Source organism: Tauraco erythrolophus, chromosome 7, assembly GCF_009769465.1.
Source record: "Tauraco erythrolophus isolate bTauEry1 chromosome 7, bTauEry1.pri, whole genome shotgun sequence".
NCBI lineage: Eukaryota > Metazoa > Chordata > Aves > Musophagiformes > Musophagidae > Tauraco > Tauraco erythrolophus.
In genome coordinates, this window is record NC_141471.1 from 47,209,445 (window position 1) to 47,227,861 (window position 18,417).

Consider the following 18,417-nt stretch of genomic DNA (forward strand, 5'->3'; position numbering starts at 1 on the left):
TATTATCTGTCAAAATTGTTGTCGTGATAGATTTATCTATTGCTGTGATAAACTGTGTATATGGGTAGCTTTTTATTTTTCATATTTTGGCTGAAGAGAATGAGACTACAGTGTCAGCTTCATGTTTAAAATCAAATTTTACTGCACCTCAATAGCAAAAGGCTGGAGTAGCAGATGGGAGATAGAAGGGATGGAGCGGATAAGAGAATTTACTGTGGTTTAAGATCTGATTTCATTTTGCGTGCTATGTACAGATCTGTGGGAAAGGAAGGGAATGGTTTGGAAGAGGTAATGAGGAAAGAATCTCACTGCAATCTGCTCAAGAAAATCCTTTTTTTGGTATTTGATCAAAGTAATCTGTTGATAATAGCTGCTAACAGGTACATGTTTTGCTGAGTAATAGACCAGTGGTCACAAAGGGAAGCTTTCTGGGCACAGGTTTTCCTGGATGTTGGTGGGACGAAGCAGAGTCAGGCAGGGACAAGTACATGAGTGCTGTCGCGTTGGGCTGGACAGAGTACGTGGCGAGGGGCAGGCTGACGGCACTCGCACCTCTGCTGCTCCAGTCAGGGGAGTAGTTTAGTCTAGACTTGTACTAGTTTTCCCCAAGATCAGAATCTGGCTTCATTGCTGGCATAACACACTGCCTACTTAAGACCTGATCCTGCACAGTTCTCCTTTAGTTGGAGATCCTAAGTGAAAAACAGGTCTATCTCAAAAGTACAGGGAGGAAAAAAGGGCAGGAGTATGAGACGGTTCTCTGATAGGAGTTAGCATCCTCCATAGTTTATAACGAACATTAAAGCAACAAGAAAAGTGTTTTCTCCTCCCCTCCCTCCCTAGTCCCCACCATCCTCCCGAGGTCTGGATGGATGTTTGAACAGTAGGATGAATGGCTTGCTTTCTGAGTGATGGGCTGATAGATGAGCATCTCGAGGCAGGATTATAATATGAGTTCTAGAGAGAGGGGGAGGAAAACATTGCTGTACGAATCAGACAAGAAACAGGAACGTTGAAAAATGAGTGAAACACCACGGTACAACATTGGACCTTCAGGCAAGTGCTACTTCTGTATATTCATTTTCATTATGTCTCGCTTTGGTTTCAACTGTGTTTATGATTTAAAGGAGAGAGAGAAGAGAACCAGAATAACAGTCCCAGAGTCTGTGTTTGCTTTGGCATTGTAGCCTTGCCAACTAATAATTTTTGTCTTGATATTTTAAAGGGGTGCATGAATACTCCTGCTGTTGTTTTCTTAGGACAAAATGAGCTTCTTGCTAAAGTGCAGTGATTATCTGAGCTGTGCCCCAAAGCCTCCATGTGGCTGCACATCACATGCCACGTATGTCAGAGCTGAGGTGAGACAAACATCATAAATGGACGCCAGATGTGAGAGCAGGCTGTGTAGGGAAGCCACCAGGACCTGTAGCTCCCCAGGACCTCGCTGGCTGATTAGCTCCCATTCACAGCAGGGTTTTGCGGCAGCCTTGCATCCCCATGTCCGTTCATGTTGCAGGCAGGCCTGTGGCCACTGGCCATCCTGCAGTTGCAGGGGTGGTAGTGTTGGCACCCTAAGAAGTCGGTATTAAATGAGCCTTCAGAAGGATGAAGTTTGGTCAGCATTTGCTCTGTGTCAGTTTTTGGAAGTAATTTTCTTTGGATACGTGAGCTACATGTGTTTCTCTAACCACCCTTTGTCCTGGGCTGGGTATTGGTCTGTGTTGCTTTCCTGCTTGTCTTTCTCAGTGCCTTGAGTAGCAATCCTTTGCCTGTAATTTGTAGACTATCCCATTTCACTTAAAATTGGTTTTATATGATTGCAGATTTTCTAACATTTGCAGATTGGCTACAGCACGTTAACTATTTTCTTCTCGTATCCTAATGATTCTAATCAACAAAATTGCTACAGAGCAATGAAGTATCATATATGTGGATTTCTGTGCTCTTAACTGCAGTGTGAAGTGGTCTCTTGCATTCAGAAACTCACTTTTTCCAGAAGATAATCAAATGTGCTTTCCAAAAATATGCATTCAGGTTCTGCCTGCCTCGTCGGTGCTATGAGTACTTTACGAGGTGGAAACAAAATTAAAGGATTTTTCCTTTCCAAATTCTGAGATAGCTGAACACTGAAGGGGTGATGGTGATGTTGCCATTTGCCTCCAACTCCTGCCCAGTGTAAGGATGTCTGTACCAGAGCGTCACTGCTATACCCAAATTCCTCCTTTGCCAGAGTACGCAGCACTGGGACTATGTGGCTCAGCCTGTAGCTGTCGTAAATTGGGCACGGTAATGTTATGCTGATTTATACTACTTCAGGAACTGCTCTGGAGTGCTAGCATTTTCCCGTAGTGAATTCTATTTCCTGCTAATAACTTTGCCATCAGTGCTCTGCAGGCCGTTCTGTTTTTCACTCCTGATCCTCCCCTGTCCAAACGGGCTGCTTGTTTCCATTGTTTCACACGCATATCTTCTCACAGAGCCTCCAGTCTTCACATTTCAAGAAAACCCAGTGGGACTTTTCTCTGTCAATGCCACTTCTTAATTGATCAGAAGGAACGCTTGCCTGGCATTGCTTGAAGTTTCGTCCTGTAACAAACACAGGCTCTCCGTGCGCAGGGGCTGAGGCTGCGTCTCTCACGTGTGTGGGAAGGGAGGGCTGGAGCTGCGCTACTGTATTTCCAAAACAGCTTATTCCTCAGGCGAGCTTACAGGGCTCCTTTTGACAAGTTGTGTTGTGCAAGAGACTTGTACCTTTCACCACAGCATCGTCTGGTTTTGTTCCCAAAGCAAATACATTAAGCTCCGTGGTGCTGTCTGGCCCCACTGTCCTGGAAGAAGAGAAATAACTGAGATTAAATCCAAAACCCTCTGGGGGCAGTGCAGGATGCTAGTGGCAAGCTGGTCTCAAACTCGCTGCTGCCAGGCTTGGCTGTGCTTGCGGAGATGGATCATCTAGGAGGATTTCCTCTGACTGCAGTTTTATCTCCTTTTAATTAACGCAAAGTAGAAGGAGCTGCCAGCTGCTGCGGAGGGCTGCTTACCGACACGTACGAGGATGAGAAGGACCGAATGGAGCACTTGCCAGCTTGCACGCGTGAGGTGTTGGAGCAGGAGCTGCAGGTTGTATGGTAATACAGTTCCCTACGGGACAGGACTTCCCAAGGGTGACAGTGACTTTAATAGAGCCAGAGCAATTCACGCTACTGTTATTTTTTATTGCTTATAGCCCAAGCTCACCCTCCAAAACCATATCCAAGAATAGAAATATTTCCGAAGAGGCTCAACTCTGATCTGGCTTGAGTGTGTTTCTTGAGAAGGACGTGCTGCCACCGGGTCTGTGGAGAGTTGAGACTTAGAGATGGTGCTTGTCTTAAATGGTCCACTCCTTGCTCAGCATGGTGGAAGACAGTTGCTCTGGAGGTGTAGCCTGGAAAAGCAGGGGACGGGTTAGAGTAGCACAAATTGAGGGCTGAAAAGCCACTGAGTCAGAGGTCTCCAGGACTATCAAGTGGTTGGGAGGGACTTGTTCCAAGCAGCCTGGCAGATGACATTCGGCATGATCACCTGTGGGAGCTCACATAGGAAAATTTCTAGAGCACTTGTTTGCAACTGCTCAGGAACCTAATGCACTAGGAAATGATAATGAAATCCTATTTTTTCTTTTGGCTTATATGTATATTTTAATAGTCCTTTTGAGAGAGCCTGTGTCCTGCCAAGCAACTACCAGCATCCTCTGTGTGGCTTTTAAACCCTTGTTCCAAGCAGGGATTGTCCTCTACATGATGGAGAGTGGCTTAGAGGTGGTTGTCCTGAGCTTGCTCCCTCAGCTGGGTGCAGTATGAAGACATCACTGAGCTATTGGCCGAGCGAGAAGCAGTGAGGATGCTGGTCCCCTGTGAGCGATGCTCACGTATGGGTGCCACACAGCTCCTCCTGATCTCCCTCTGCGCAGCCGGTGGGGTGCCTTGGTGGCCACCAGCTGATCATCACCTCACCAGCCAGAGATGCTCCAGCACTTAAGCAATGCACTCGACCCTTAACAAGTGTGCAGAATCCTGAACATCATCCAGAAAAACTCATGCCTGCCGTAAATTATGACTGGTTAGCTTTTGCTTAGCAAAATTATTGCACTTTTTTTTTACTAGCCCTGTGGATTACTCCAGCTTTTGGCTTCTTTCTTCTGACACACTGCGTGTGGGTGGTAGGGGCAGGCAGTGACGAGCTAGCTGCAATCTAGACTAGTCACCTGGTGCAGATTTTACACCTCCAGAAAGTGACTGGAGATGTTTAATAAAAATACTTGGTTTTGCAGAGTTAAAATTGAGATTTTTCTGTCTTCTTCCTCTCCCCTCCCCTGGTTCTTTTGGACAGATCCTTTTCTTAAGGAAATAATTGATAAGAGCAATAACTTGAGACTTTTAAGAGCTACTGTGGAGGCAAGGAAAATAAAAAGGAAAAACAAACCTTTTAAAAGACATCTTAGAAAATATATTTGCAGGAGAAACCGGACTGTTTCTTAGAAGATTTTGGTGAGAAATAAGCAAAGTGCTTTTTTTGGCTTCATCACCTCAGTCTTTAACAACTACATACATTACTCAAGGTAAACATAAGACAGGAATATTTTTCAAAGCTGTTTATCAATTTTTTTTTTTCTATTTTTTTTTCCTTCCATTTCAGGCCACGTTTTACCCCTGTCTCTAAGGCTCTGCGTGCCCTCTGCTCCAGGATCTGTGGATGGCTTGTTCTAAGACACCAACACCTCACAGGACCCAAATTAAATTAAGAAACTTAGGAAATGATTTATTTTAAGACCCCACAGATTGTTGGTGTAGATGGCTCTGAGGCAGAGCACTTTTACTGCAGGTGGGCTGGCAAGGGCTCTGACCCGAGCCTTTAATGTCTTTAGGGCAGAAGTGGGTCCATCTGCAAAGCAAGGAGGTTATTGCTCCCCAGGATCCCTATAAGCACTCTATAAGCAAAACATCATTTAATTTATATTAAACAAAAGGATGACTTCAGCATCTTTATTGCTATATCTCATCTGCTGAGCTGTATAAATAGCAGACTTATTTCTGCAATATTTTTGCTTCTGGTGTCTGTGCAGTGTAAGGCAGGGTAGGTTTAGTGGATAAAAAGGATAGTTAGGTTTTCCCTGCTGGACTTGGAGTAGGCAGACTCTTGGAATGACTTTCAATGTGATGACTGACAGTCCATCTGTGCTGTGGGTGGTATGAGAAGCATCACCATCTGCATGCGTGTGAAGGCACATCACCGTCCTTATGTAAGAGAAGTCACCTGCCCCAGCATGTCCCCCCTAAGGGGGCTTCAGCCAAACCCCCCGCTAGCACGGGGCTGGCTGCGGCACAGCAAGCCAGTGCGAATCTACACTGACTGAGGGCCTGGCCCTCCTTGTCACCCTCTCAAATCCTCCCTTCAGAATGTGCTGATTACTAAATTAATTGTTGGCACGTTCAAACAGATAAACTGAGTAGCCTCCTGTTTGCTCAAAATAACTTGGCAGCGACCATCACCTTTAAATGCTGCTTGGTCTTGCTATTTGAAAATGTGTTGCCTTTAAAATTTACTTGAGTTTCTCTTTGTTTGGTGTTTATTCAAACAGCTCGCTCGAATTGCCTGACTTACCTTCTGAGTTAGCTGTGTCCCTGTACGCGTAACATAGCATCCACAGACAAACCCACTCGCTTTAGCATCCCTCTTCTCTGTCTTAGAGATTCCCTGTTCCTTTGTCCTTCCTTCCTTTAATGTTATTCTGGTCACTGGCAATAGCAGTCGCTTCCTCCAGCCCAGCTGGTGTGGGGGTAAGGTGGACGGAGGTGGGACAGCCTGCAGGCATACTGTCGCCAGCAGCAATGTCATTTTCCCACTGCGTGTGGATTTCCCATGGTGTTTTCCTGTGGACGTTTCTATCGGTGTGACGTTTCCGTGGTGAGTCAGTTCCTCCTGCTTCTTCAATCCGCTCGGCAAAATCCTCCTGGATCCCTGTTACCTTCCACGAATGGGTACTGAGATGGCAGCTGCTGTGCGGACTTCGATGGATCTCTTGCTTTGGGGTGACTTCACCAATATTGAAAAAAACAGAGCTGAATACTGGCCTTTCCCTACCCTTCAGCCCCAAGGGCCAGGTCTGCTTGTGTTCAGGGACCATTTATGCCAGGAGCGTCTCCGTGGGCTCCTTGGAGGGTGACACTGCCTTCCCAGCAGATACAAGTCGCAGGCTTGGGTGAGAGCAGAGCTGTATCCGCTGCCCGGTGGCTCCCCTGGCCCTGCTGCAGGGGGACCTCCCTGGAGGCAGAGAGGAGTTGGGGCTGGTGGCTGCCCACCCCACAGCACCCTACGTCTCCATCCCACCTGGGTGCAACTGGGTCTGGGCTGTCGGGAGGCATCTCTCTGTATTTTGCTTTTCCTGACATAGCTACCACCATACAGCCATGGTGTGGAGTTGTGCAGGTTGGCTTGGGCAGCCTCTTCACCTCCTTCACCCTCACATTTTTGTGGGTGATGCGCATTTCTCCTCGTTTGAGAAAGCTTTAATACTTGATTTACCCAGCCATGTGTCTCCCCCAACACCAGTTTATGGCTCAATGAAAAAGACTTTCTGTAACAACTCAGCAAGGACCACACAACATCCTGGTGTTCTCGCGTGTCTTGTTGGTAGCAAGGTGTGACAGACTGGATTAGGAAGCAGAGGCTCAGGCTGCTGCTCAAGCTGACTAGCAGGGTAGGGGGACTAGTAACCATCTGGCCAATGCTTTCATTAAACATGTATGGTTTTTTATGGAATTCTCGCTGCAAGAAACATAGAGGAGAGGGAGGTAGTGTGTGTGGCACTGCCATCTGAGGTGACTTACTGAAGAGTCCTCTGTTTTTCTGATGAGAGACCAGTGGAGAACTGTAGGTCCAAGCCATTGGTTTTAGCTAGTGATTCACAGATTTGCTGTTTGTACAAGCCCTCTTCCCAATCCTGCTCCTCTGTTTCAAGGATTTATATCATTTTCCATTAATTTGTTCTTTTTTTTTTTCCCCTTTTTCTCTAGACTCCATCTCTGTTTTGCCATCAGACGACGGAAATTTTGAGCTGGACTTTGGGTAGGAGGGAGCAGGGGCAAGAGCATGTCTCAAGCTGTAGCCAGGGAGCCCCTGACGTCATCACTTGTGCAGCCTGATGGAAGATGAGTGCAGCCCTCCATATTTCATAATCATCTTTTTTTTTCATCCATTTCTTTCTGACAGAGAAAGGTGCTTTCCTCCACACATGGGTACCTCTCCGTTACAGAGCCAGATAGTTGTGAAAAATCTCTTTCCTTCCTTCTTTTTCTTCCAAATTCCTCCCTCAGGATTATGATGGTGCTTCAGAGGAGCAATTTGATATGTATTTTACTTGAGCGAAAGAACAGAATTCAGTTTGGGAACGTTATCTGGGAGTGAGGGTTTCAGGTGCTTTGGGTTCTCGTTCTTTTCCCACCTCCCAGTTGCTATATTTTGTCCAGGAGGTGACTCTGCAGGACATCCTCTGATTAATGCTGATGCCTGGAAGATGCTGTCTCCTTGGAGAAAGGGGACATGGAGACATCTCTGCTGCAGCTCCAAGGGGCCAGGCACCGCAGTTGCACATCTCAGCTGCTTCTGTGAGTTCTTTGAGAACTTTTCCTCCTTCCTTCTGAAGAAAAAAGCAAATTAAAAAAAAATGCTGTATCAGGGAGACAATCACTTTTTAATTGAAAAATCTAAATTCCATTGCTAGGTTCCCGTTGAAAACTATTTTTGAAACAATTTCCAACAATTCCTTTGGGGTTAGAGGGTGGTTTCTGATTAAATAGTGTTTTATTTAGACTGTTTTCCTTTTCCCAGGCTAGAGGAAGGGCTGGGAAACTGGTGGAGCTGACCTGGGACTCCCTGCCTGCAGCACAGAATTTTCGATGGCAATCTCAGGGCAGCCTTTTCCTCCCAAAACTGTGCTGCAAAGCTTGCAGACAGAAAGAAAACTACCAAAGAGCAGTTGTCTTCATTCTCTATATCACATATTCCCCTTCTAGGTGCCATCACCTTTCTGAGTAAGGGCCTAATTTAAGTGTGTGCTCCTTCAGAAAGATGGGATTTCTTATGGCCCAGGTTCGGGTGACCTCTAGCCAGCAGATTGCACTTACTGTAGGGGTGGCGTAGGCGAGGGTGGCAGGTATATTACACCAGGCTGTTGATGGGCACAACTGCCTACGGGTTTTTTCGTAAGGCAAGCACAGCCGGTCTTACCCTGCTCCTGCTGAGCTTATCCTTATCTCATAAAAAGCAAGAGCGGAGCGTATCGGTGGCCAGTTTGATGCATCCTCGCCAGTAGCTCAGATGAGGGCCGCTGAGGTAAGGACTGTGCACAGATGAGCCACAGATATTTAGGCAAGGATTTTGGCTCTGCGTTCTCAGCTCACTTTCAAAGCCGTAACATTTCAGGGGAAAAAAAAAAAGAACAAAATTACTTACATAGAGCAGTAGTGCCTCTCGGTTTGTGCTGCTCTGGGCCAGGTAAGTGCTTTACCTGGAAATGTTCTCTGCCTGATGGAAACAAAAAGAACCCCTTGCAGCCAATCCCATATAATCTGTAGGGAAATATTACCACCATCAGGTGATCAGCAGCTTCAGGATCAAGCAAACATGCCTGAACCCAACCAGGTGCAATCAGTGCATCCAACTGCAGCTCCAGGGAGCTTTTCCCCTTTTTTCCCTGTTCTGGTTTGATAGTCTTTTTTCATACCTTTTGCCTTCATGTAAACAACCATGCGGGTTGCAAAGGAATGAGCAAAAAATAAGGCCTTTGAATATAGTTGCTTTCTGGGAAAAAGACTAAAGCAGAGAGCCCTGAAATCCGTGTATGGTGTTGCAGGCACAGGCAGGTTTGCTGGGGCTGTGAAATGGGGGGGCTCCTGCCACCTGGGCTGTGCCGGGAGCCTACTTACCTTCACACAGATTTACAGCAGAAGGGGAAGTCTGAAAGTGGCTATAAAAGGGCCCAGTTTATTGCTTAACTCTGCAACTCCCTGACTCATGGAGGAACCCATCTCTTGCCATGGAATCAAAACAGACTCGAAATGCATTTTTTTTTAGGCTGACCTTTCACAACTCTGAAAGGAAACGCTCCAAAAATGCAAACTATCTATAAATGCAAACTAGCTGTCAATCAACAGCTTGAAGCAGAGGCAACAAGAAGCATAAAACCAGTGCCATTTATTTTAATAATTTTTTTAATAGGTTTTCTCCATTTGAAGAGTTTAAATAACCACACGGGTAGCTCTAGCAGAAGCACCCACCTGATGTGCGTCTGTCATACCCCAGCCCAGCTCTCTGGCTACCAAGAGCTCCAGGTATTTTGGACCTCAATGCACAGCATTTCCCTTAACGTTCTGCCTACTGAAAGCCACTGTCCTGCAGCGCGCCAAGTGATGAGGCTCCAGGCTGCTTCGCTGAGCTTGATTTAGTCGCTTGAGGTCAGGCATCACCGAGAGCGATTTGCCCGTCATTCACTTGGAGGTGCAGCTCAGGGTAATTAATTTCCCAATTTAGCTAAGAAGGCAGCTCAAACCCTGCCATTCTGGAAGGCCACATGGAACAGCAGAGCTTCAAAGGAAAATGCTGCGGCCGGTGGGCTTGCTGTTTTCCCGTTATCTAAGCTGCTTCCGTGGTAATGCCAGGGCGATGCTCCAGGGCCGAGGCTGGGAAGGAACAAGGGGCTAGCATGCAGTGGTGGTTTTAATCTCTCACCAAGCCCCCCAGGCCACCTTGTCCCTGAGCCACGAGCTGTTTTCTCCTCCGTTAACTCGGTGCGACAGTTCCAGCTGGTCCCAAGCCATCATAATTAGCTCCGCGTCTTTCCCATTTCTCTCTGACTTTCAGACTTGTGCCCAGGCTCCTGCCAGCTCTCATCAGCTCCCACTCTCCCCTGGTCCCAGCAGCAAGCAGGGGGAAGGACCAAGGGGGCTGCCGGAAGATAGACACGAAAAGGAGAGTCACCCTGGGGAAGGAGCTCTGGGAGAGATGCCCTTGGAGGTGTCCAGGAGGCCAGTCCTCAGGCTTCATGTTTCAGATGCTCAAGCAGCCAGGGAGAGCAGCACACACCACTCGTTGCTGGAAAACATGATGTTTGGGGACTGGACTCCTGCCAAGCAGCTTCTCTGTGGTCTGCTCCTCCTCTTCCTCCTCCTTTGACTAATCTGAACAAGCTGGCTGTTGGCCTGAGCAAAAGAGAATCAAGAAACCATGAATTTGCAGTGATACGCAGTCAGATGACATGCATGTTCTCCTTTCCACTGTGCAAAATGGCACCTATGCCCTGGCTGAGCGCAGCACGTACCCTCCTTTCACCACCCCTCTGACCCTGCTTTGAGCCCACCTGAGACCGTGCGTCCAGGGCTGACCCATTTGTGCAGCCCCAGCCACACCCCGGGAGCCCACGATGGTGCAAGGCCAGGCTTTGCCAGGCCAGGCTGGGACTGGTGCCTCACTCCCCACCTTGAAAGTAGGATTCAAGTTTGCTCTTGGTACCACAAGCCCCTCTGCATTTGGTGGCAGCTTCTCTGTCCTCTCTTACTGTTTGCTGGCTGTGTCAAAGGGCTGTGGAGCAGCGTGAGCAATAGGCAGTGTGTCCCGTGGGCATGCTGGCCTCACTGCCCCGTTTATCAGTCATTCCCTCCTCGAGGCGTGAGTTTTGGGCTCTCCATCCAGAGAGAGGACCTCTGCCGCACAAGAAGTTTATCTCAGAGGAGCCGCATGTGTCTCTTTCTATTCTCCGTCTTTTTTTTTCTTTCTTCTGGTCTTGAGAGACTGCACAATGAATAGCAAAGGGCACCCGCCAAAGGGTTTCATTTGTGGAACTGTAAAAAAACACTGTGGAGCGGATAACGGTGTTTTGCCCCTGTATTGCTAAAATGGAGATAAAGTTGGTCCAAAGACATGCCGCACCTGGAGCTACAAACTACTGGTAACTTCTCTGCAGGACACCAAAGACCTGATTTTTAACTACCAGGTTTTAGGTGAAACATTCAGATCCAGCCCCTGGTGAAAGGGAAAGAGCCAGCCCTCTAAACCCTGGCTTTTCCAACACGAATTGGGAAAACAGCTATATTCCTCTAACATTTGGGGACTGGCATCTCAGTGTCGAGTTCAATGCTTGGATTTAAGGATCACTTTGGCATCGTCTTGCTGGGATTTTATTGGGGCTGAAAGGCAGCACTTGTGAGCGTTTTATTAGCTCTTTCTTTACCTTCAAGAAAACATCTATTGCTTATTAGCTTAAGAAAAAGATATATTGAGTTCATGTTCCACAACTCCTCCCTGTGCTCCAACACGGTGGCAGCTTAATCTCAGTGCAGGGTCCTCTCCGAAGCAGGAGAGGATCTCGAAACCATGGGAACGTGTTCAGGCAAAACCCAGGCAAACTTCTGTCTCCCTGGGCAAATAAAGGTAATGGGCAGGAGAAATGTCCTGGCAGGGGTGAGGGCAGAGGGGCTGCGGACGCAGGTGGAGCGGGGTTGCCTTGCAGGGCAACTAGCAGCAGGGCAAAATATGGTCACATGGAGTGTCAGATAATTTTAACTAATAGCTGACTATGTGAGCTATCCCACCCATATCTAGGTCTCCTCATGGATAATTCACAAGCGGAAATGAATTGTTTGCTGGGAACAGCTCACCTTGTTCTTTTTATCACACACACATCACCACATTAGAAGTGACATGGAAACCTAGTTGTCTGCATGTGCTTCAGTAAAGGCATCTCTGTAAAATCCAAGCGAGAGGAGCTGGAGCACATTTAAAGGAGGAATGCTTTACAGAGGGAAAAAATTCGGCATTAAAAAGACATCCAGCACATATTCTTCTCTTGGGCTAGTTACATTTTAAAATTTATTTGTTATGGGAGGAGTAGGGAATTTCTAAGTGAGGAGGGAGCCAAGATATTAATCCAAACCAGAGGAAAAGTATTCAGCTGAGAAATATTTTCCTACCTGCCAAACCTCCCCCAACATGTAGAAAAGCTGTTTCCCCACTCCTGCTGTTGATTGTAGCTATGCTTTGTGTCGCAAGGGACCTATGTTTTTTTAATTTCTCAGCAAGGTTTAACCTTTAAATTCTCTTCCTTTGCAGAGGGAGAAAGAAGGGAGAAATAACAGTGCTTGTAAGAAGGGCCACAAGCGAAGGATCTCATGGATGGATGTTGGACAAAGCCAGCCTCAGTGGCTCCCTGGACTCCGGTAAGCTTGTGTTGGGGTCACCCTGGTCAGCTCTTCTGCTGTGGGATTGCTCTGTGCTTTCAGCTGCAGATGGAGATCAGAGCTCAGAAATAAAACCTACTTCTGTTAGACTCCTCAGCAAACCCCATGAGTTCACTGGGTTTGTAAGAAAGTCCTTCTGGCTTCAGACTCTGGGCCAGCAGCTCTGTCCCCTCCTCTGCTCAGGACCCAAGGAGAGGCAAAGTGGTGGCTGCTTGGTGCTGGTTGCCTCCTTCCAGCGTGTTGTTTCCAGCTCCAGGGCCTTCTGCCAGCCCCTGGGGACCTGGGTCAGGGCCTGGGAGCTGGGAGAGCTCAGTGACAGTCACGAGGCCTGGGAGGGATGGGACTGCTGTCCCCACATCAAGAGAAGCATGATCCTGCCCTGCCAGATAACTCATGGCGTGGTGGTGGGACCACATGCACCTCCAAAGGGAGACTGAGCTCTGGGACCTCATGGCAGCACCCGTTGCATAGAGCTGCTGGGTGAGCACAGCATCCACCTGCATCCAAGGTGTGCAGCAGTGCCTTAGACTGGTCCTAACACCAACACTCCTGGGAAACACCCAGAGGTGGCTCTCTGATGACTCCCAACGTCCTCACTACATGATCTCACCTGGAAAGAGGTGTGACACCTTGGTCCCACATCCTTGTAAGTGAGGCTGGACTGAGCATCTGGGTCAGGGATAAGGATTTTGGGGTTAGAGGAGGGGTAAGGAAGACTAATAGGGCTTGAATGGAAATGTTTATTTTGCCTGGGATTTTAATTTCTTTGATCTGCCTGGCGAAGCTGTGGCAGGCTCATTAGAAACCAGCTCAATAATCGATTTAATCCATCGTCTCCTTCGGTCCTCTGAAAAGAGGGTGTCCCACCTTGCCCCCCTACCCGGTCCTGCCTCCTCCCTCCTCTCCCACCCCACTACAGATGCTGCACCCCCCACTTCCCCCTTTACCCAAACCAGGAGCACTGAAGCCCCTTACAGACAGAGGCCTGAGCTGCGTCCTCCAAACAGGGTTAGAAACGGGGTCTTGACTGCTGGGACCATCCCTGTGGCAGCCATCAGCCATGTCGCAGCGGGGTGCGGCTGCAGGAGCAGGACCCGGGGAAACAGAGAGGGAACTGCTAACTCCTGCTGGCAGCTCTCGCCTTCTTCCTTAAGCCACTGCTGGTTCTAGTTATGGATTTTTTTAGGTTTTTAGGGTGAACCTGGTGCAAAACTGCCAGGAGCTAATGGTGATCATTTTTGACAGCTATCACAGAGAGTGTCCAGAGCTCAGATGAAAGGGGGTTTTTTTCCTTATATCAGCTCCACAACCACTAGCTATATGACAGAGGTGAGTTCTTTCAACATTTCAGTTATGTTAATTATTTTGAAAATGTTTAGTCTTGACACATCTATTGGTAAAGGTGCCTCGCTAGGGTGTTGGTGGCATAAATGATCCAATCTTTATGGAAAAAGAAGGGAAGTATTTTCTTTTCCTATCCAATATCTGAGTGCTGATTAAAATGCGTCCCGGCACCACTGACAACTGGCACAGTCAGGGCAGTGCACAACCCAGCCAAGGCTGGGCTCTCCTCGTCAGCTCTGTACTGTACCACCCCTTATTAGCGTATTTTTACAAATTTGCCCTTAGTTGCAGAAGTTGCTCATCAGACACCTCCTCCCAGCCTCATGAGCCCTGCCCAGACTTTCAGGTAGCTCCATTGCAAGCACCTCCATGGAGATGTCCTGCAGAGCACCTCTCTGGGGTGTGTATGGGATGGGGCGGGGAGCGTTTCTTTGATTCCCCATTAAACGGCTTCCATTACCAGCCTTTGCACCCTCCACCCCATCTGGTTAATTAACGCTTGGTCCAGCAGCAACCACTGCTGCGCTGCAGAGGTGGGGGGAAAAAGATTTTGTGCAAAATGAATGATGGCCGCCCCCATGAACCAAGGATGCAGGTTTGCTTCTGCAGAGTGTCAGAAGATGGTAGCAGGATGCACCTTTCTTCTCCTGTGTCCTTTCAAAAGCTTAAACTCTCATGTCACCAGATTAAAAATATTAATGGACTGGATCCTTGTAACCATTAGATCTTTCTCCTTCTTTTTTCATAGAATTATAGAATGATTTGGGTTGGAAAGGACCTTAAAGAGCTTTTTCCCCATCTCATGCATTGGTTTTTTTCCTTGCTGGAGGTTTGGGTTTTGATGAGCTGACAGGACTTGACAGAAATGCTCAGGCTAACCACCCTTTTGCAGTTTGACAACACACGGTCTGGGGGGACCTGTCCTGCCTGGCAAACCCCCCTGGCGAGGACAGAGGAGAAGGAGCAGAGTTTTGTCTCAAAGCTTCCAAATGGTAACACTGGGCTGGTGTCTGCTCTGACGCTGCGGGTACCTCTGTGGTGTTCAAAACTTGGCCACGCCAACTAATAAATAACCATAGTTTTAGAGGCCTTGCTAAGCTCTTTTTCGAAAAATAAGTCCACAGATGTTGAGGATAAGAGAGCTGTGTCTCCCCACGAGCAGGCTGTGATCAACCTTGTCATTTGTGCTTGCTAGGGTACTGCGTTTTTAATAAAGCAATCTGATTTAATGGTATTGTTTTCATACAAGGAAGAAACTAACAAATTATTGATTCTTTACTCACAAAGAGGTAACTTTGTAGCCTCCCTCTAACACTGGCAATGATTTTTCATTATATAATGACTAAAAAAAATGGATAAGGACAGTTCACCGTACTTTCGAGCATCCTCAGCAGCCCATTTTATTATTATAGGAATTCACTGTTTGCCTTATAGAATTGTATAAGGGCTGTACAAGAGTAGCCAAAGTCTGACCTTGTGCCATTTCTCTCCCTGGCTCTCTCCTCCACTGCCCACTGTAACCTACCGCAGCACCCAGCAGCCCTTGAAACAAATACGTCGAGCGAGCCTGTAGCTGGTGTGAATCAGCCTGCTGACAGCGCCGAGGGAGATGGCGACACCGACACCAGCATCTCTGTGGTCCGTTGCTTTGGTTTTCATGGAGCAAAACCGGATCTCGGAGGTGCCTCTGTTTGTCGTGACTCCAAGGTGTCCCTCGTCATGAGAGCCCCCCACCCATGCTGGGTGCAGATGTGCTGTGGTGCAAACGTGGTGGGGAGATCTGCACTTACCTGATGAAGGTAGGCATGGCCTAAGCCACTTTCCACCATCAGCCTGGAAATTTGTGAGAGGGAGACAAGTTGAATTTCAGCCTCCTCAGTGTGAGGCTGGAGCCCTAATCACTAACCCATGTTAGAAATGGAAATTTTGCAGAGTAACTCCTGCAGACCTGGTTTGCAGCACACGGCAGGAGACAGCCCTCTCCCTGAGACGATTAAAATCTGATTTACGAGGCATAGTGGACAGATGGCATCTGGTTTTTGCAGTGGTCTCTATGGAATAAAAGAGGCAAACTTCAAGGCCATAGCTCCGCAAAGACAGAGAAGTTACTTTATTGCACATGTCCCAGCAGGTGACTGCATGGGGGCACCTCTGCTCCCACCGTGCCGGGGCTCGAATCCACCAGCCCTGCAGGTACCTGCTTCCCTCCCCTTCCTCTGCCTCTCGACACCCAAATGTTCTCTACTTCCCAGCCCTTCCACTGCCCCACATCCCCTTGCTAATGTGCCGCTGTGCTCCGAGGACAGGCAAAGGGGTGGGAGAAAGCAATTAAAATAGCAGACAGTGCCCAGCTGCTTTGCGGAGCACACACAGGGCAGCTCCGTTGCACAGGGGCAGGGAAGTGATAACACTGGAGGCATAAAAAAATCAGTTTCTACCAAGAGCAATCAAAACGCCTCAGGAAGATGAGATCATTTTCTTTTAAGGGCATATGCAAAAGCATCACTGGGTGGGAGAGGCAGGGGAAGATGGAGCAGCCTCTGCCTCCACAAACCGCAGGGCCAGGCTGGAGCTGAGCCCTGGGGAGCAAAGCCGAGCTGCCAGCACAGAAACACGAGTGTTTTGGGGGCTTTGCGCGTTTTCTTTTGCCTCTTGAACTCCCATTGGTTGTTTCCCATTTCTAGAAAAGGAGGAGAAATAAAGGTAGGGAAGAGGCTGCAGCAGATATGGTCCCCCCGCACTGGCACTGAGCGCTGGTCTCTCCAACGAGCACAGAGCTCCCCAATTATCAACCTGTTCTTCCCAACTGCCTCCAAACATTCCTGGGACATGCAAAACGTTCGCTTGCTGTTCACTACAGCCTAAAAAGATGCCTTGTGCGGGGACAGGGCAGGAGCCTGGGTTTGCCTGGCGATGCGGGGTAGGGGGAGTGCCATCGCTGCAGAGACCACAGCAGAGGCTTTCGACTCAGGTTTCTCATCTTGTGCTAAAAATACCAGCTTTCACCAGGGAAGGTTGAGTCTCCGAGGACATCTGAAGATCACAAATGGTAAGCTCAGACATGTTACCTCAATACTTCTTACGCATCTGCTCACAGGCTGCCCGATCTCAGCGCTCTGTTCTTCCCCTCTCTTTCCCTTTCTTTCTCCAAGTCCCTTCAAAGGAAGATTAAGCAGCAGGACTTTCTGATGTCCTAATCCCACCTTTGTGCAGGCAGAAAGCAGGACAAATATCGCCTCATCGCTGCTATCAAAAGGCTTACTTGAGTGCAGTTAAAATACATGGCTTCCAGCTGGTTCTGGGATCTCCAAGAAGCCTACGGGGAACTTTGGTGACGTGGGGGCTGGTGGCAATATGTGCCCCAAATCGCCCTTGTGAAACAGGGCTGGACCTAACATCGCCCAGGGGGCAGGTAGCTCAGTGGGCAGGGTGGATCTCATCTGCCAGAGTTGCCTCCTCTCCCTGTGAAACACCAAGGAAGACCACCCCAGCTGATTTGACCCCTCCAAAGTGGTTGCCTGCCTCAGCCGAAATTTCTGGCTGAGTAGAGGCTGACGAGGGAGGCTGCATTTCTGCACTAGCAGACTCTCTCAGCTGCCCTGAGCCCGAGTCTCAAACACTGTTTTCTCAAGAACATCATCTACATTTGAATAGATTTGGCCATGAATAACCATAGACCAGTGGGATGGCAGCCAAAGGGCTGCCAAAGCCGCCTTCTGAGCCTGAGGACCACAGCAAAGCGGCTGAGCAGGTGAGCTGGTCTGGTGCCACACCAAGGCGTCCTGCCCCAACCTGCCCCAAAGTCCCCTCTCAGCTCAGCACTGGAGCTCAGATGTGCTGTACCAGCAAAGGTTTTCTGTCTGTTTCTGGCACAGGAGAGGTGAGATGCCTACACCTGGCCAGCTCCCCCAGCCTTATCCCCAAGCCAGCAGCACTGAGACCACTTGCCAGCACTTTTCCATAGGTGAAGCCTCCCTAGTTGAGTGGCATCAGCCCTTCCACTTCATCCTCGCTTCAGCCACCAGATCTGCTCTGAAACCAGCCGTTCGGTAGGAAGTGCAAGCAGCAGGCTGGTGCTGAAATCAGTCCTGAATGCAATCCAGCCCAGGGCTTGCAGTTCCCAGCAGCTGGACGGGGACAGCAAGCACTGGCTTCTCTTCTGCTGTTTGCTCTGCAGATAAAGAACTAGCTGGATTTCATTTGGTGGGTGTGCTTTTGCTCAGCCCCATCACAGAAACTGCTTTTCTTAATGCTGGGGCTAGCTAGGAGGGGCTGAAGGCACACGAGGAGTCCCTGGTGTGGAGTCACCCCACCGTATAGTTCCTCCATGGAGGGGGGAAAAATGGATTTGCAAACTTATGTCTGTGGAGAAGGTCCTTTCTCAGGGTCTGTGGTAGGGTGGAGATGGAGAGGGCTGCTCGCACTTTGCAGCCAGCTGCAGCGCCCTGCAAAGCCTCCCAGCTGTCCGTGGCAGTGAATAGCTCACCTGTGCCAACATGGGCAGCTTTGCCAGTAGAACAGGTATCTGCAGCTCCTCTATCCATGTGCTATGGGTACATGTCTACACCCATAACCTTTTCTGAGACCAATAAGAGTTGCTAAAGGTCCTGACTTTTCTGGAGACCTTCATGTCTTATTTGAGGCGAGGAAGCAGCAGTGAAAGATATCTCATCTTAACCCTCTGTGGTGGTGCAAACCGCCCTACTCCTGGGCCGCTCGGTGCCATTCCTCCCCCTTTTCCTGAGCCACACGCCAACCTAGATTGAGTCAAGTGCAGTTTGTGGAAAGGCAGCGGACCAGA